General features: G+C 41.7%; 1 long non-coding RNA gene across 3 annotated transcripts; it reads left to right on the top strand.

The window, feature by feature from the left end:
• The first annotated feature begins 10,758 nt into the window (after positions 1-10,758).
• On the top strand, positions 10,759-14,218 carry LOC117558899. Of its 3 annotated transcripts, XR_004570886.1 has the most exons (9): positions 10,759-10,976; positions 11,282-11,347; positions 11,420-11,554; positions 11,658-11,815; positions 11,907-11,986; positions 12,461-12,704; positions 12,925-13,081; positions 14,027-14,095; positions 14,180-14,218. It is a non-coding gene; the product is annotated as an uncharacterized LOC117558899 (long non-coding RNA). The 3 variants fall into 3 exon arrangements; XR_004570885.1 differs by lacking the exons at positions 14,027-14,095; positions 14,180-14,218 and adding an exon at positions 13,183-14,019 and having other exon boundaries at positions 10,799-10,980; XR_004570884.1 differs by lacking the exons at positions 14,027-14,095; positions 14,180-14,218 and adding an exon at positions 13,183-14,019 and having other exon boundaries at positions 10,803-10,976.
• The last annotated feature ends 6,047 nt before the right edge of the window (positions 14,219-20,265 follow it).

Raw genomic sequence — 20,265 nt, 5'->3', positions numbered from 1 at the left:
CCAGATCTGTGGAGGCGCTGAGCTGACAGCTCTGGGAGGGAAAAAAACATTTTTGACCGTTGGGGCTCATCCTAATTTTCGGCCTTGATGTAACAATATTCATAATTAAGTAAATGTAACACACCCTTTTCCCCCCGGTTACACGTTTCATTTGCCCTGTACGATGGGCGCAGTAAGTGATGAAAATGGGGGATGTTGGCTTATCTGGCGCCCGCAGCTCACAGCCACAATGCGAGTGAGCGTGGGAGAGACGGAGGGTTGTTAGGGCTGTTGTTATTAGAATCTGGTGCTAGCTGCTCTAACGGAAGGAGAAGATGTTTCTACAATAATGTGGAGGGAGAGTCCTCTCCAGTCAGACTGAGAGGCTGATACTACAGCTCAGTGAGGTAAAGGACTCTTGAGTGTTTAGATAGTTCACTTTAGTCTAAGTTCAAATGGTTTGATCACAATTTATGTAAACACACATTTCCAAGGCACTCCTTTATAATTATTGGGATAAACAGGTTTGAAATCATTCCAATGCATAACCGAAAATATCCTTTAAAACTGGAGAGATAAAAAAAAGATGCATACATAAATAAATAAATAAATGTTAAGGTAAAATAAGATATGAATGAACAACACAAATAAAATAAGTTTAATTTGTTATTGGCTATGGTAGGTTATTGGTTATGTTCACATACTTATTTGATTACATCAACTTGTCTAAGATGACAACAGAGACTTTCGACCCAAAAGCAACAGCTAATCGCAGACTCAACCAGAGAGAAAGAAGTAGGCCTACATCATCAGCTACCATGTCTGACAGAGAGGAAGACAGTGAGGAGAACAGTCAGGAGGGTATGATGACAGCTTGTAGGATTACTGGTCGTGCTAATGTTGTCTTGTGTTCACCTCTGCATGTGTGTTCAGTGTTCACCTCTGCATGTGTGTTCAGTGCCGTGTGTCTGGCAAATAAAGTCAAGACCCCCTCAAAAGTTACGGTTTATTTCATTTTAAGGATGAGCACCAAGCAACATCAGGTGCTCCTTTGAGAACCAGGGCAAAAAAGTGATGTGCACCCCTGGTTATTTTCCTCCTTCCTACAGAACAGACAATGACAAGATAATATGTGATTTGTCAGTATAGTCCTATTTCTTAAAACCTTCTCTGTTGTTTAAGTGTCTGATAACCACGAATAGTAAGCAATGATATAACAGTAATGATATCACATATATGATCATGTCAGACACTGTGTTATTTTCAATCAAGCCTAAAAGATAATGTGTTCAAACTGGCCTCACTCGCTTGAATTGCTCCTTTGAATATCATTTTTATATATTCCTACTCAACACATGTTTGCATTGTAATGCCACTCATATTTTTTTTAATTGTATTGTAAGGTGACATTGAATGCTTTGAAAGGTGCCCTAAAATAAAGTGTATTATTGATCTTATATCTGTGCCTCTATTACATTACATTTCATTTTCTATCACACTATTAATGTTCCTTATTTTAGACTAGGTTAATCCTGGTGTCAATAGGGAAGATCTGCACTGTTCTCTACATAATATGTTCAGAGCAGGTATTTCTCCTGCCGGATTCGGAACCCCCCCTATATCTTTCTCCAGGATAGTCACAACTTCACCAAAATCACAACATGGTGTTTGCTGTCCCCCTCTAGTTTGTGCTCACAAAAGCATTTTACTCTGAGCCCTGCAGGTGAAAAACTAAAGAGGGGCTTCAAAATCCGGCAGATCAGGTATTTCTCCTGGCGGATTTGGAACCCCCCCTATATCTTTCTCCAGGATAGTCACAGACTCACCAAAATCACACTGGTGCTTGCTGTTCCCCTCTAGTTTGTGCTCACAAAAACATTTTACTTTGGGCCTAGCAGGTACAAAACTAAAGAGGGGCTTCCAAATAAAGTTTTTCAATTCCAAATTATAAAGGCCAAGTCTCTCTTCATAGATTTCAAAATGAACCTGGAGATTTGTTTTTCGCCACCTGCGTTCAGCTTTTCGACACTCTTTTTTCTCTGTTCTCACGGTCATGGCCTTTCTCCATGGAGATATTTTCTTGCCAATCACTTCCTTTACCTTAGTTGGAGCAATGGCATCTATAACATTTTTAATTTTTGAATTAAAATGATCTACTAGCTCATTTACTGAGATGTTAGCAGGGGCAAGTGTGGAAGAAAAATTCTGAGTAAACATTTCCCTAGTGTTTTTCAGTTAAATATCGCTTTGTGGTTACCTCTTTTTGAAAATGTTTGTGAACAGAAATAGAGCTCTCAAAGAAAACACAGGAATGGTCAGAGAGTGCAAAATCAGTCACCACAACCTTAGAGATATTCAGACCCTTTGAGATAATTAAGTCCAGAGTGTGTCCCTTATTGTGTGTGGGCTCCGTCACATGCTGAGTCAGTCCATAGTTATCAAGAACACAAAACAGTTATTTAGCCCCTCTGTCCTGGGGGTTGTCAACATGGATGTTAAAATCACCAACAATGACTAGACGGTCAAGGTCAATACACACTATAGACAGCAGTTCAGTAAAGTCATCAAAAAAGCTTGCACAGTATTTGGGTGGTCTATAGATATTTAGGAACAGAGCTCGAGAGGAGCATTTCAGCTGAAGGGCCACATATTCAAAAGAAGCAAAGTTCCCATAAGATGTCTTCCTGCATTGAAGGGAATCATTGAACAGAATAGCAACTCCACCCCCTTTCTTATGCATTCTTTCCTGACTAATAAAACTAGAGTTATGTATGTCTCTTTCCTATAGCACTTTCCAGGTGGGTAGACTAATGTTTGCCTTATTGCTTGTGGTCCAGTAACAGGACATTAAAAGTTATTAAACATTTCCAGATAAAGCGGAATATATGAACAGACTGAGCTCAGTGCTCAATTTACCTGGTACACCGTAACAACAAAAAACTGGAGACTAAGAACAAGGCTTCCAAAAGAGTTATAATCAGGGCTGCACATAACTGGTGCGCAGGTGCGCATGCGCACCTCGGCCAAAAAAAGAGCACCGGGTCATTTGAAAAAAGGCGCATTTGCGTACCAACATTGAGAGAGAGGGAGAGAGAAGGGAGAAGATAAAAGAGAGAAGAGAGGAGAGAGAAGAGAGAGAGAAAGATATTTGCGAGTTGCATATGAACTCAGGGCCGGCCCGTCGCACTGGCGTTGATTTTCGCCTAGGGCGCCAGATCTGTGGAGGCGCTGCGCTGGTAGTTCTGGGAGGGAAAAAAATATTTTTGACTGTTGGTGCTCATCCTAATTTTCGGCCTTGATGTAACAACATTCATAATCAAGTAAATGTAACACCCTTTTCACCCCGGTTACACGTTTCATTTGCCCTGTACGATGGGCGCTGTAAGTGATGAAAATGGGGGATGTTGGCTTGTCTGGCGCCCGCAGCTCACAGCCAAAATGCGAGTGAGCGAGGGAGAGAGGGAGGGTGCACCGGTACCGGCGCTGTTGTTATTAGAATCTGGTGCTAGCTGCGGATATAAGAAGAAGATGTTTCTACAATGATGTGGAGGGAGAGTCCTCTCCAGTCAGACCGAGAGGCTGATAACTACAGCTCAGTGAGGTAAAGGACTCTGAGTGTTTAGATAGTTCACTTTAGTCTAAGTTCAAATGGTTTGGTCACAATGTATGTAAACACATATTTTCAAGGCACTCCTTTATAATTATTGGGATAAACAGGTTTGAAATCATTCCAATGTATACTATAGGACAGTAACCCAACATATCCTTTTAAAACTGGACTTTCAACCCAAAACCATGCTGTTGACTTGTGGATGCAAGCAGCTAATCGCAGACTCAACCAGAGAGAAAGTAGTAGGCCTACATCATCAGCTACCATGTCTGACAGAGAGGAAGACAGTGAGGAGAACAGTCAGGAGGGTAGTGATGACAGCTTGTAGGATTACTGGTCGTGCTAATGTTGTCTTGTGTTCGCCTCTGCATGTGTGTTCTGTGTTCACCTCTGTGTGTTCTGTGCCGTGTCTGACAAATAAAGACCGGTTTATTTATTTCATTTTAAGGATGAGCACCAAGCAACATCTCCAGGTGCTCCTTGGAGAACCAGGGCAAAAAAGTTACATGCACCCCTGGTTATAATTCAGTTTCAGTGTAGCGTTCTTGAGTCGATGATGGCTGCGACTCCACCTCCGGGGCCTGTGCCTGATAATAAGTAATTTAGCGCTTCAGGTAATAGAGATCTTACGTTAAAGAGTCCACATTTAATTTTGTTTAATTAAGTTTGATTGCACTGTTGCAGGTGTGTTGCACACACCACCCATCAGCTAGGCTGATCATCGCCCTTGAACATTACAGGTTCGAAGGCTTCAAAGGATCTATTGTGATATGCACAGCTACAGTGTGGTATCCAACGAAAAACTTAAGTCACAGGCCCCTCCAACAAAGCAACACATATAAAAACAAGACATAAAACAAATAAAAACAATACAAATAGCGTAAGCTTGGGAGTTTATCAGTCTTATTGCCTGTGGCATGAAACTGTTCCTGAATCTAGTGTTGTCCTGATACTGTGGTACCGCCTTGCCTCGGCAGCAGACAGAACAGTTTGTTACTGGGGTGGGGGGTGTCTGATAATCCTGTGGGCTTTCTTCCCGATCTCCCGGAGTAGAGGTTTATTTTATGAATTCAATAAATAAATAAATATCCTGAATATGAGCTAGTTTGCCAGTTGAATACAGTTGATAATTCGTTTTTTTAAAGAAACAGGAGGGGATTTAGGAAGGGTGGAGTAAAATGCCAGAGCATCTGTCAGAAACATTATGTAAGGTGGCACAAAGACAAGTTCAAACCAATCACAGGAATAGTTTATCAGCACAACTCTTTACAATAAACCGTCTTCAACACTGACTGAAACAGAACATTTCCAAAATAGCACCAGTAATGACTCAAAATCTACATAATGAACTTACCAAAAAGATTGCCCAATGTTGGGTTACAGTACAGATTGTACAGCTACAACCTAGGACATTGGTTTTAATGTATAATTTCCAGTAATTACACTCCACCAGACCTTTTAAACTTGACTGTGACTACAAACCTGTTTCCTGCGTCCATATACCCTCCACATCATGGAATACATTAACCTCATCAGTTCAAGCATTTAAACATTTTAAAAACAGATACTTTGCTCTGCTGTCTTCTAGTGTGTTGTGTGCTACCATCTAGTGCTTGAAAAGACAACTGGAATCAGATGATGTGTCATCTGAAACCTTTTCCTGCATTTCCTCACTCATTAAGGCTAGCTGACAAACTAAACAAAAAAGACATTAAAAAAATATATTTTTGAATTATCCATTTGATATTTAAACCTTTTAACTGCCATCATTGTCTTTTTTTCTCACTCAAACAAGATTTTTTACAAAAGTAAGTGGGCAACAGCAACATTTAAAGGGTTTGCCTATGAAATGTTTCAGCGAATCCCAGTTTACATGTAACATTCAACTGCTGTTGCTTCTGATAGCTGATTGTCAACTCCTGCACTGACAAGGTAGCCTACTTTCCACAGTTGAAAGAGGAAAAGCAGTGGAAAGCACCTGGTACTAAAAGTGAGTCAAGTCGAGACAAGTCTAGCCGTAGCATGTGGTGGAAATGCAGCTTCAGTACAGTAGTGTGCAGAAGTGAGATGTTTTAACATTTAAACATTACATTTGAACATACAGTATACATACAATTACGAAATAATAAACATAAAATAATATGCATTGTATTAAGTTTTAGCCTTAATAAGATCTAAGAATAAAACATATTTATACTTTTAAAGAAGTGTATAGAACACTTTTTTTTCTTCTTCTAAATTATTTAATGTGCATTTAACTTTGCAGTTTCCGGGGAGGAGTGGACGTCGAGGAAGATGGCCGATTAAGTTCGTGGCTCCGGCGCCATCACCATTTATTTTGCTTAAAGAAAACAACCTCCTACTTAACACAGCAAAAACCCAAGAAATAATCATCGACTTCAGGCGAAAGCCACAGCCCAAATCACCTCTATCTATCTCCGGCAAACTCATTTCCACCACAGAATCACTCAAATTTCTTGGCACTCACATAAGCAATAACCTCAAATGGAAAGACCAACACAGACCACATCTACAAAAAAGCCAACCAAAGGCTATTCTTTCTGCGGCAGCTCAAGAAATACAGAGTGAGGAAACATCTCCTAATCCAGTTCTACACAGCCATCATCCAAAGCATCCTCACATCATCCATCACAGTCTGGTACAGCAGTTCAGACAACCTCTCCCGGAATAAACTTCAACGTATCATCAATAAAGCATCAAAAATCACCTGCAGTCCCCTTCCATCACTTGAATCACTTCACCACCAACGAACTGTCACAAGGGCAAAGAAAATCATTTCTGACCCCTCCCACCCAGGTCACCATGTCTTCCAACTTCTGCCCTCAGGGAGGCGCTACAGGTCACTGTCCGCCAAAACCGCTCGCTTCAAAAACAGCTTTTTCCCCTTTGGAATACGGACACTAAATGGACTCTAAATAACCCCAATGAACAATAACAATCCACCACACCTTGAACTTTATGTTATGATATGTCTTTGCCCTGTGCTGTGTGTTGTACTTTTTATTGTCTGTTTATTGTATGTTGAATTGTATGGAACAAGCTGTAATACTCTGCACTGAACACGAATTCCACCAGCCTGGCTGTGTGGTCATTAAAGATTCTCTAATCTAATCAAGATACAGGAGCCGTTGTGTATTTTATTATGTGATGGTTTTAGTTAAAATATCGACTCTTTGTCTGTAGATATCTACTAAACTGAAGCATACAAATAAAGAAAGTAATGTAGGCCTGTTATAATGAGTGATATATATTATACACATTGCTCTGCTTTCTGCACGGACCTCACAGCTGTTCTCACTGAAAACATCGGGTCACGATCAGGTCGCGATGAAAGCAGTTAATAAAATAATATCCAGGGGATGCATGCAGAGCTGTCATTGGCTGAGATAAGTCTGGCTGTGCGGCACGACTCTTTGAAACATCGCTGTTGCCGGAAATAGATCCGCGGAGGATCCACGGACTGGCGCGGAGGACCCATCAGTGTATCCTCGATTATAGCTCCTCCAGAGAGCCTCCTCGATGCTCGATCCTCGAAGTGTATTTAGAGAAATTAGATGTCCTTCAACATGGCGCGCTGAAATCCATTTCCGGGTCACTACCGGAGGACCGAGGATTCGAAGAGTCGAGGAGGGGTAATTAGTGAAATAAGAAAGGGCCACAGTCATCCTTCTGTTCAATCGGACCACCAGGGTCTTTACCCTGGGGAATCAGGGCCTGTCTTTAGCATTGCAGTTATAGATGTTCGCCTAGGGTGCCAGATCAGCATTTTGGACCGTTGGTGCTCATCCTAATTGTTGGCCTTGATGTAACAACATTCATAATTAAGTAAAGGTAACACCCTTTTCACCCCGGTTACACTTTTCATTTGCCCTGTACGATGGGCGCTGTAAGTGATGAAAGTGGGGGATACCGGCGCTGTTGTTATTAGCACCTGGTGCTAGCTGCGCTAACGGATATAAGAAGAAGATGTTTCTACAACAAAGGTGGAGGGGAGCTCTCTCCTGACAGATATTTAAATTATTTAAAGGAGACCTATCATGCTATATTTAAATGATATAGTGTATGACCATACCTATATAAGGTATATTTATACATTTTATTTTTCAAAATACCAAACAGATCATTTTTTCGTTTCGCTCATTTTCGCTCTATTCCAAGCCTGTCTTTGAAAATTCTGAGCAGCAGCTGACCACGCCCCCCTGCAGAAGAGCGGGGCATGAGCCGGCGAGAGTCACGTTACCATGCTTGCTGTGATTACGTGTGGAATAAACATGTCATCTCAGAGCAATGCATGTGTTCAAGCATATTATCAATTTGATCCAGAGACTGACCGACTGGTTTTGGTGGAGGTGCAAACATCTCGGTTGCAGCAGGACGTTTCTGAATGGTTAGTTGACAAGCTGTTGTCCCTATTTATTTTTACTCGGTTTGTTACGATGCTTGCTACTTATTCCGTTCATATGTTGACTAATTAGCAAGAATGCAATGTGTACAGTTTATAACTTAGAGCAGGGCCCGGACTAGGACAATAAGTCAGGCCGGGAATTATACACCCAGCCAGGTACCAGTTTTTTGTGGCATTTTGCTGGATTTATTTGTCAATATTTATAGCGTTGCTGCCCATAGTGATAGCCCTCTAAATCTACTACCAAAAAATAAACATATGGAGATGGGTTACTATTTAAAAAAATGTGCAAATCTATTTAGGAACTTATTCATGTGAACATATTTTAAGTGGGGGTGGACCTCAAATCCTATAGGGGGGTCCGGGGGCATTCTCCCCCGGTAAGATTTTTTTTTAAAAGTTGGACTTAAATGCATCAATCTGGTGCATTTTGAGGGAGAAATAAAGAGAGAGACTACACCTATATGAAACAGAACTGTATACATTTAAATAATCATAAAATCATAAGAACATGGCCATAACCAATAACATACCATATCCAATATGAAAAAACATTGAAACTTGTTTATTTATTTGTTTTTGGTTCATTTATAGTTGTGGGTGTGCCTGTGCTCCTGAATCAGCCTCTCCTGTCTCCCTCCTCTCCCCCCTGCTCCTCTTTGAGGCAGCAGCAAAGACTAGTTTTAGATCTCAACAAGTTTTTAAAGTTTATCTTACATTTTTTCACCTAGTTAACGTTTTTTTATTATTATTCATCTATATTTTACTAATCACTCCCCCCTCAAATGGAAATAGGTGTTTACATGAATGGTGACCGAACCGTTTGAGACCCACTGAGAACTAAGTTAACTATCTAAACACTCAGCAGAGTCCTTTACCTCACCTGAGCTGTAGTTATCAGTCTCTCAGTCTGACAGGAGAGGACTCTCCTCCACCTTGTTGTTGAAACAGCTCCTTATATCCGTTAGCGCAGCTAGCTAGTACCAGATGCTAACAACAACAATAGCCTACACGTAACCGGTGCGCGCGCTTTCTCTCTCTCACTCGCTCGCGCCACACATACACACACCCTCCCGAGCTTGAATGACACACAGAGACCAATCGAGGGCATTATGGTCTGTATGAAAGTGGCCATGTCGGCAGGCCACATCATGTACAGCCAGTCACCCTCTGTGAGGCAGAGTCAGACCCACATTTGCGCAGCGTTGCGTTCACAATACATACATTTAAAAAATCCTCAGGCCAGCAGGCCACTTAGCAGGCCAGGCCATCGGGAAACCTCCCGGTGCTCCCGATGGCCAGTCCGGGCCTGACTTAGAGCTTGTAATACAAAAACAGCAATACATATATATATATTTATAAAGGGAGACATTCATATTTTCAGCATATATACAATGGCCTCATTGCGTTTATTAATAGTTTACAGTCCTTTTCTTCCAACATCGTGCAACAACCGTTGGAAAGTTCAATAACTTAGCAGAGCTGCCAAGTCTCACCTTTTGAGAGTCAGACCCGACGCCAGAACAAATCTAAAGGGAGGGCATATGATTTTCATGGGAAGGCACACAAAACCGTCACGTGCTGCGGGCCTGCGGCACAATATCAAACAGCAAGGCCAACAGCATTGCGTAAAGACGCACACTTATCGCAAACATACACAAATAAAGGGCAACATAGCAACCACTTTGAAACATTGTGTGCGTGGCACTGGTAAATCACGAGCAAGGCACACTGGTTACGGATGGCAGCTTCCTCATCGCTGCACTCGGAGAGAAATAGTAGAGACGGAGACGATGAACTGTTTAGCCCGCCTTGGGCATGGTTTATGTTCCTATGCACTGCACTCGGACATGCTGTGGAGTGAATCGAGTCACCTCTGAGAGGGAGTTGGTTGACAGCTAAAAAAGCTATAATATCAACGACAGCTGACACGTAATAATGGTTTAGTGCAGCTGATCTGCACCAAAGTTCTAATTTCCTTATTTGTTTCCTCGCGTATCTCTCTCTCTCTCTCTCTCTCTCTCTCTCTCTTCTCTCTCTCTCTCTCTCTCTCTCTCTCTCTCTCTCTCTCTCTCTCTCTCTCTCTCTCCTCTCTAGCTCTCTCTATCTCTCTCTCTTCTCTCTCTCTCTCTCTCTCTCTCTCTCTCTCTCTCTCTCTCACATGAAATGTGTTCTTTTGATGCGGCATGCATTAGCAGTCTTTTATCAGTCTGCAAAAACCTTTGACAGTAAAAGCTGCATCAGATGAAGACGTATTGACTTTAAACTGTCTACAGTGGTCTAAATGGGGACGAATCACAAATCACAACAGACACATGCATTTATTTGACGTAGCCTGCGATGTGTTGTTGTTGTTCTGACATCACATACATCGTAGCATAAAAGTTCACAGTTTATAATTTAAAAAATGAAATATATATATTCTTTAATTTTTATAAATAATAAAAAAACGTGTTTATTGGGGGAGGGCAGGAATGTCAAATGGGAGGGCCTGGCCCTCCCTGGCCCTCCCACGGCGCCGGGCATGTTGAGAGTGAGAGTCACGCAATGTAACCTCTTCACACGCCTCACGCCACACTTGCCATTTCACACGCTTTTCCCCCTCTCACTACTTTATAATTATTTTTTAATTTAATGATATATTTCCATAACTTGTTGCTTGAGGCTTGCCGTAGTTCGAGTCAGGGACAGGGTGAGTCCGCCCTATTCTGCCCCCGATTGGCTGACCGAGATATGTGATAACCAATCATCAGCCCTCGAGGCTAAATCCAACCAACCCAACGAAAGGTACCACGTATACAAACCAATCAGAGGCAGCTTAGGGCGGGTCATTGTTTCTCTATCCTATGAAGAACAACATAACTCTATGGCGGAGAAATCGAAAAGTAAACGTGAAACGTCTGTGTCAGCGCCTCAATAATGCCGTGACTGACATTTTCATCTGAAGCGGGAGGTCAAACGGTAGGTAACCACATTATTTGTACAAATATTTTTATTTTGATGAAGTCAACGGTGGGTCTGACTACGTGAGACTTAACGTTACACAGGCTGCTGGTGAGCAGTGTGGCAGGTTGCTGCGGTGGGTTTAACAACAACCGTGACTAATAGCAGTGTTAGCTAAATCATCACGTATTTGCTTGTGTGATCTAATGGATACTTACTATGAGCTAAGGAAATGTACAGTACTCTACCTGTGCTGTTTGCATTTCTGTCTAATAAAATATTCAATCAATCAAACAGTAACATGTAGCTATCTTTTGATCCAGAGGATCTGACTGTGGATGTGGGATACTGGTTTAAAGGAAGCACCAATCGTAAAGGTTACCTGACAGGTATGTGCAGTCCAAATGAAATTCAGAAGAGTTAAATTAAATTGAAATTAAGATGTTCCATTCTTGTCATAGAATTCTGTGAGCTCCATGGAAGCGAGTATTTGGAAATACTTATGCACGTTTCCATTCGATGGTTGAGCCTGGAGAGGTGTTTGACTAATACCCTGCAGCAGTATGAACCACTGGCCAGCTACTTCAAGTCATCAGGTAGGCATCATATTTCAATGATCCAAATGAACGAACGATTATTATAACAGACTGAAAAGTAAATGTATGTAGTATGCACAACCTGTGTTTTTTTTATTCACAGATGAGAAACAACCAAGGTTCAGGAGGCTGTTGGAAGCATTCTCTAACCCAATGACAGAGGTGTACCTGCTCTTCTATCAAGCAACGTTGCCAGTCTTCTCCACCTTCAACCTCCTCCTCCAGAGAGAGAAGTCCTCCATCTTCCTTCTACATGATGAGGTAAATTGGGAAGGTTGGGATACAGTATGCTAGTAATACAGTATGCTAGTAATAATGTACTATGTTTGTTCCTTTTTTCATCATCCGCAAGTTTCTCTCGAAGTTTCTGAAGCCCGCAGCACCGGGAATTGCATGAAATCCTCTATAAGGACCCATCAAACCAATTGCCAGGTAATCCTCCAAGTTTCACATCAGCAGATGCACATACACTATCCACTCACTGATCTCACTCACATAATACTGTTTGTGTTTGTTAGAGGGCTGCTTGTGCAGACAAGTTATGAGTTTGATAATGTCATCTCATCACACACATAGGACCACAATGGAAACAAGTCCACAGGACTTTTTTATGTTATCCTTTTAGCACAAATGTGTGACTGAACCTTGTGCTGTTTGCATTTCTGTCTAATAAAGTATTCAATCAATCAATCACTGATGTGATGAAGATACTTAAAGGGGTGCTTTCAAGTTAGCTATTGTGGTTGTTGATGATTGCTAAAGTGACTCAACACCGGTCTTATTCCCAGTCTCATACTGACATGTTGGTGTTGGGAATGAGAACATATTGCATCAATCTTTCTCCAGAATCGCATACAGCACCTTAATGACCTCTGTGACGTTGTTGATTTATTGTGTCTCTCGTAGGAGAAAAGCTGGTGATCGGCTTCACTACTCGAGCTACACTCAACAGGCTCCTTGATGCAGGAGATATTACACCGCAGCAAGTGCAGAGGTTCCAGCAGGCAGCAGTGGCGTTTCTGGTGAGGGCTGTGGAGTATGCCATGAAGAAACTCCCCATGAGAGAGCCCCAGATAAAACATGCCATGTTTCTGGATGTCCAGCAGAGGGTAGAGTGTGGAGTGGAAGACACCTTGTACTTTGTCGACAGGTTAGTTGGGGTATCAAGTCAAGTACATTTATTTATAGTGCCAAATCATAACACAAATTATCTCAATATGCTTAAGTAGAGCAGGTTAAAGACTCTTGGCTCTTGTCACATTTTCTTAACATGTTCTTAATAGATTGTAAAGTTTAATGACCACATCTGAAAAACAACCCGTTTCAGCTACATTACTTTACCAGATCAGTGCACATTGTGTTCTTTTTAGGTTTCCTGAACTTCTCCCATACAACGGACCTGACGAGCGTGACAAACTGAGTGAGGAGTTTCTGGACTACCAGTCCATGGACATTGCCATGCCCGAAGACCCAGCCACGTTCGACATTGAGAGCTTTTGGGGGAACATGGCATCAATGAAGAATAAGGTAAGAATTATTCTGCACCCTTTGAAATACCCATTGACGTAATCAACTTAATTCTATACAAAAATACTTGAGAGTAATTAGGCTTCCTACATTTTTCAAAGGTGACCGGTATGAGCAGATTTGGGAGGCTCTCTCGTATTGCCAAGTTGGTGTTGGTACTTCCACATTCAAATGCTGATGCTGAACGAGTGTTCTCTGTGGTGGGACTGAACAAAACCCGAAAAACTGTTTGGCTCTTGATGGAACTCTATCATCCATCATGACTGTGAAGATGGCAAACCTTGAGCCACAGTGTTTCAAATGGGAGCCCCCTCCCTCTGTCATCAAGGCATCAAAATCTGCCACAAACACCTACAACATGAGACATGTCATGTAAACCAAAACACACAAACAAAGACATGCACTTAATTTATTTATAATATATATTATATATATATATATTATTCTGGTTCTAATTTTGTTACTCTTAAAAAAAAAATGCACCAAAGGAAAAGGCTGCTATTGGTTCTTAAAAGGCTGCTATTATTTCTTAAAAGGCTGCTATGTTTTTTTTATATTGACATTTTATAAATAAATGTATTTTATTTGTCAAACCTTTTCTTGTTACAATTGTTTTCATTTTTACTTGTGCTGGTCAATTATTAACACTATATAAGCATGAGGAGGCCGACAGTGCAGGGAGGGCAGCTGGCATGGGGGTGAAGACATCACAACAGTCTTAATGTTCATTTAAATTGAGATATTCCTCTAAATCGACGTTAAAAAAGGCAACAAAAAAAATCGAAACGCATCTTCCCCCGAAAGTCTCACTCCTACTTGTTACTGAAACTTGGCAGCCCTGAACTTAGGGGGATAAAAACTATAACTCCATCAACACCTCAGTTGTCAGCAATGTGTGCAGTTTCATGTGTTTTTAAAAGCTCAGTTATTGACTTCTTTCTACAGGTGTACATGTGCAAATTGCGCCACGATGCCTTCTGAACGGAGAATGTGTGCTGCATGGAGATACCACAGGTAACATTTTTGATAGCTTCACTAAGTTGTCCGTTTAGAGAATACATTTTTAACATGTCATTCAATATATGTTTATCACACTAGGTGTCAAGACGGATGCAGGAACTTGAGGACTCTGTAACTTGTATGGTGGACCATCCTGGATTGGAGCCTGTGTGCCTGAATGTGTTCTCCCTGCAGAATGCATTGAATATTTACAGAGCTGAACATGGTGGACTACAGTTGAGGCAAATAGAGCAGTGAGTGGTTTGTTTGTTTTGACTGAAATTAAATTAAAAGTAAAACGAATGCTAATATTGTTCATGGAAATAAATACTGGTGTATATGGCTTTATGCAATCTTTCATTCTGTCATTGTACATGTACTATTATATTATATACTACACAGCAATGGCATAACACACCCATGTGTACGACAACAAAAGTCCACACACAACCTTATGCTTTTGAAATCAGAATATTCTTTACCCATCCAAACATGAATAATCACGACACATTTGATATCAACTCGGAACTTTATTGTCAAAATCAACGGTTCTTTGAACCCATTAAAAAAAACTAAATGTACTTGTATTTTGTATAAATGACACTAAATATTTTTTTTAATGATTTCAGGCGTCACAGGTATCTAGCCTACAGAAGCTTTGTGAGCTGGTGCTGGGGCTTCCTTGGACGCAGGATCAGAGTGGTGATTCCGGCCTGCGTTGTCCTCAGGGAGGCAGGAGTTTCCTGATCCGCAAAATGTCGATGTTGGGTTCAGACAGCAGCCAAATTGAACCGTGTAGCATACCCGGCGATGACCTCCTCCCTGTCAGGTCGCTCATAATGGTGCAGGGTCAACAAAGACTTGGTCGAAGATGAGGTCCATCAAGTTGGCCACGTAGCCTGTGCAATGTTAAAAAAAGCACAACAAAAATTGTGGTTTAGATTAGTATATGCATGTAAAAAACTGAAAGTTCTTTCTAATTTTTTTATTTATATATTTGTAAATAGTTGTATAATAAATATTTTAAACACTTGCGGAATGTGGGGTCAGTCTTTACTGGTTTTGCTCTGCATTCTCCCTTCCTGGCCTTTGGGAACTGCAGTTTATACAGAGGGTTTCCAGTGGATGTAGTGGCTTGTGCACGCTCAGCGTTTTCATTGTAGTGCAGGACTGCCAGGTACAGTCTTTCATTTCCGCCATGATAAAAACAAATGTAAATAATAGCAAAGGATGTACAAATTGTCACTAATTAGTAAGTATGTGAGGTGCTGGCCTGTAAAGAAGAAAACATAGTTAGAACAAAATCATCTCAATTTAGTATTCAGGATGAGAAAATACTATTTGGATAAATATAGTCTGAAATCCCAAAAGATGGGGGCTAAAACTCTCTATTTAGCAAAGCTCTTTGCTTAGCCTTTTCCAATCTGAGTTAGTTTTGAACCGTAACGTGCATGCTGTGTTTCTGACTCAATACAGATGATGTGTTGGAGAGGGGCTGAGCTCAGTAGACTGGCTGTAATGAGTGCTAGCCACTAATTAGCCTGTTGCTAGGTAAGGCCTCGTCAACAACAACATACCAACGGGGCTTTAGTTCTGTTTTACTCGTGGTGTGTGTGTCCCCTTGCATACATACACACAGTGTTGTATCCTAACACACCCCCATTTATATTCATGTGCGCAAACAAGTAAACACACAAAAGCTTTTACATATAACGCTGCAAAAAACGGCATGTCTCATTAGCGTAGCTTAGCTTAGCTTACAGATCGATGATATCTGATCGTTCTTACAGACTACAATCACAAAAGCTTTTACATATAACGCTGGAAAAAACGGCACTTACCTACAGAAGATTACGTTTGTGATTATAACTTACTCAATATGATTTTAGAGGATACAAAATACTAATAAATAGGAGAATAAATACTTGTGTTATCGGCTAGGGCGTGGCTTTACAGCCTTCACACAGATCGCCATTATGGCAGTATGTCTGAACATGTTAGCAAATGCCTGATAATTAAAATAAAAGACAAAGCAAAGACTGCGGAGCGTACAAAATAAAATGTTACAAAAACATATAAACACCTAACCCAGGGGTCTGCAACCTTTTTGACCAAAAGAGCCATTTTGCTCCTTTTTCCAAAACATTTTTTTGTCTGGAGCCGCAAAACATATTTCATAGTTTTTTATTGTTGTATCAGACAAAAACTATTTTTTTTGCATTTATTAGGCTATTTATTACATGATATACAACTGTTAACCTCTAATAAGAAACAAAGAACTCCTATAAGGAGAATTACAAATAATACACAGGCCTACTTTAAAATAAATTAAACACAGCACTTGGGGAGTCCTCTGCACATTTGAAGGAAAAAAATATTAAAATGGGCCCACTTTGAAATAAATAAAACATATAGCTGCACCCTAAAAAGAGTTAAAGGTAGGGTAGGTAAGAATTATAGACTGTATGGTAAGAATAGAGAAACCAGCTCTTCCTCAGCTCTTCCTTCAGACTTTCTTACGGAGGAGGGACTCTCCCTCCTCCAACACACACGAACGTGCACATGACCAATGAGGGCACGAGATAAGTTTGTGCACAGATGGAAGGCTGACAGGCAGGTAGGCCATCCAGTTACTTTAGCCGGGCCGGCTCAGATGATTGGTCGTGCTTTTTACAGCGCTACGGCTTCCACAGATGAATTTTTGTATGTATTTATTGTCAAAGCATTTAATATATTCATTGCTATCGGGACGTTAAGAGCATTCCATGGAATATAACAAGTGTTTTCTGAAATAAATGACATACCCCATTGAATTATGACTGAAGATCGTCAGCTCTCCCTTGTTGTTCCTCGATACGTAAAGGCTGCACCACCGTTAACAACTTCTCTCTACATATCAAACAGACCGGTAAACCAGCATCGTTTGCTGTGAAAGCATATAACTCTGTCCACGCAGAATTAAATCCTGTGTTCCTCCGGTACTTTTCTTTGATGTATCCATAGCTCGCCCATCGAGCCGGGGGTCAGGTTACTCGCCTCCAAGAAAAGGCGCAGGATGTGACGCATATTTTAGTTGACAAAAAGTGTAAATGTGTAAAGTGTAGCAGCAGCTTGCGTTTCTCTTTTTCTTTGCATTTAAAAATAAAATAGAGAAAATAAATCAAATGAAAATATGTGCATCTTAAAAGTGCTTAAGTTTAGATACATAAAATAAAGTGTAGCAGCAGCTTGCGTTTCTCTTTGTTAACCGTTTCACATAATGACTTAACAGTTTCAGACGATTATAGAACATATCAGTCTTTCTTTACACATCATAACAATTGAACAGTTTCTCTTTCTTTCCCTCATATATTGCAGTCCCTCACTAGCTTTTTTTTTGTTCAGTGCGAGAATTGAGCTCGAGCTTGTCCTGCCAGGATTTTAAATCTGGGTTGAAATGATGTCAGGGCCATTCTCATACACACATGCAGGTTCTCATTGGTTAGCCTGGAACGATATTTTGTTTTAATAATGTTCATTGTGGAGAAAGCTGCCTCGCAGCTGTATGTGGAACCAAACATGGTGAATATATATAGAGCTACTTTCCTCAGACCTGGGAAAGCTGTCTCAGAGACTGTTTTGAGCCAGAAAGTGACAGGGTCAGTTCTTCCAAATTGCTCTTTCAGGGCCACGTCTGCTTGGAGATCAACCAGTTGCATCTGGAGAGGCCCAGCATTTGCCCACTTGAAGTGCTGTGTGACTTCCTTTGAGAACTCCCTGACATCTGTGATAAGAAATGGGTTCTGATTCTGAATGAACATGGTGAGCTGCCGTCCAAAGCTGAAGCTGTCAAAACGTTTGCTGAAGTTTACAATCAGCTTATCTACAAAGCCAACAAAATAAGACACATTTCTCTGAACCTGTTCCTGCACTGCTGGGAAGTGTGCACAGTCTCCCTGCAGATCTTCCTTGAACACTTCAAGTTTCCTCTGAAAGGAGCGGACAGCTGTCATCAATTCACAAATTGAATTGTCCTTGCCCTGTAGCTTCAAATTCAGTTCATTCAGATGCAAAGTGATGTCAACCAAAAAGGCCACATTATCCATCTTTTTCTCATCTTCTAAAAAGAGAGAAAACTGTGTTGCCTTCTGACTTCCCATCTCTGCCAAGAAAGCTGCTACTTCCCTTCTGATGGACCAAAAGCGCTCCAACACCCTGCCTTTGCTGAGCCATCTCACATTGTTGTGCAGCAAAAGATCATCAGCGTTTGCATCAACTTCTCTGAGGAATTCCCTGAGCATGCGATGCTGATAGGAAGAGGACGCCCTGAGAAAATTGATCATTTTCATCATTGTGTTCATCACCTCAGCATGCTCATCTGACAGGGAGGAGCACAGGACAGATTGATGGATGATGCAATGGTAAGAGATGAGCTCAAGATTATCCTCTTTCATTCTTGACACAGCTCCTTTCTCTCTCCCTATCATGGCAGGGGCTCCATCTGTGGTTATTAAAACCACTTGTTTTGGCTCTATTCCTCGCTTCGTTAACATCTCCTTAATGGCCAGGTAGATGTCCTCTCCTCTTGTACTGGTCTGAAGGGGAGTTACACCTAACATGTCTTCACAGAACGCTTTCTTGTCTTTGTTGAAGAACCTTACATAAATTAAGAGCTGAGCATTGTCAGAAACATCAGTGGACTCATCTACAGCTAAGCTTACACAGGGTGCCTTATGAAGGGCTTCATCCAGCTGGGCTAGCACATCCTGGGTTAATACTTCACTCCTCTTTGTGGCTGATGATGCTGACAAAGGTATTTGCTTAATTTGTTCACAAAGCTCTTCTTTTTGTTTTCCCTCAAGCAAGGTTTGAGCTACTGCACTCATGCACTCCTTGACAACCTCTCCATCAGTAAATGGTTTTTTGTTTTGACCCAAAATCCAAGCCACTCTGAGGGAACATTCATTAGCACGTTGTTGGGCAGTGAATTAATGGGTCAGGATCCTGGTGGAATGATCATATTGGGCTCTCAGACTGCTTATTTTTTGTGACCTCAGTTCTGAGTTGAGAGGGAATGTTTGGTCAAACACTTTATGTTTGGTCTCATAGTGGCGTTTCACGTTGGCACTTTTAATGAGCGCCACGGTCTCTGAACAGATGAGACACACTGGTTCTGTGCTCCCAGTGGGCAGGATGAACATGAATGAGTCCGTCCACTCAGGGTTAAAAGCTCTGTTCTCACTGTCCACTTTCCTCTTCTTAGAGAGCGCCATGTGTAAATATGTGTAAATATCTCCCTGTCTGCCGCTAACACAACTGTTCACTCTCCTCTCCGCTTCTCTCCCTGTATCGCTGCTCTTCACTCAGTCTCCTCTCCCTGTCTGCCGCCCGTCTTGTCTCACTGTATCGCTAACTCTTCTCTTGACTCACTTTCCCCTTCTCTCACTGTATCGCTAACTCTTCTCTTCACTCACTGTCTCCCGCTCTCTCGTCTCTTCTTCTGTGTTTCTCTCACTGTATCGCGCTCTCATCTCTTCTTCTGTGTTTCTCTCCCTGTATCGCTCACTCGTCTCTTTCGCCCCCTGTTGGCGGCTGTTAAAATAGAATTGCCCCGTCAAAAATGTAAATCCCCTATTAATGTATTGATTATAGGTCCGGGTCCGCATAGGTCGGCGTCTGGGTCCGGACCGCGGTCCGCCTGGTGCCGACCCCTGATTTAGGTCATAGGATCCAGTAAGGTTTCCAACTTGAGACCCAGCTGGTTGATTAGTTCTAGGTCCACAAAACTGTCCTCTGCTCCGGAGTCAATGAGGGCAGAGAGGGGCAAGGTCTGAGTGTTAGCACAAAGTCTGGCAGGAATGAGAAAACGGTGCAAGGTTGGGGCTACAATTGGTGTAGGATGTGGGCTCGTCAGCACCCCCAAATTCACTGACGAGCTCCTGCGTTTGGGCGGACAGGACAGCCAGCAAGGAAATGCCCCAATTTGCCACAATACAGGCACTCTCCAGACCTCAGACGTCGAAGGCACTCCTCAGGAGATAGTCTGGCACGTCCCAACTGCATCGCTTCCTCCTTAGCAAAGGTGGGCACGCGAGGTGAAGCCAGACGGTCTGGATACAGAGGGAGCATAATTGGGTGGGTTGTTTTTACTAGGCAGAGAAAAAGGAGAACGCAGCGTTCGCTCCGCAAAGCGTTCCCGTAGCCGG

Source organism: Gymnodraco acuticeps, unplaced genomic scaffold (genome assembly GCF_902827175.1).
Source record: "Gymnodraco acuticeps unplaced genomic scaffold, fGymAcu1.1, whole genome shotgun sequence".
In the NCBI taxonomy this organism is placed as follows: Eukaryota; Metazoa; Chordata; class Actinopteri; order Perciformes; family Bathydraconidae; genus Gymnodraco; species Gymnodraco acuticeps.
The sequence above is the reverse complement of the archived record's forward strand: the minus strand, read 5'-3'. Positions and strand labels throughout refer to the sequence as shown.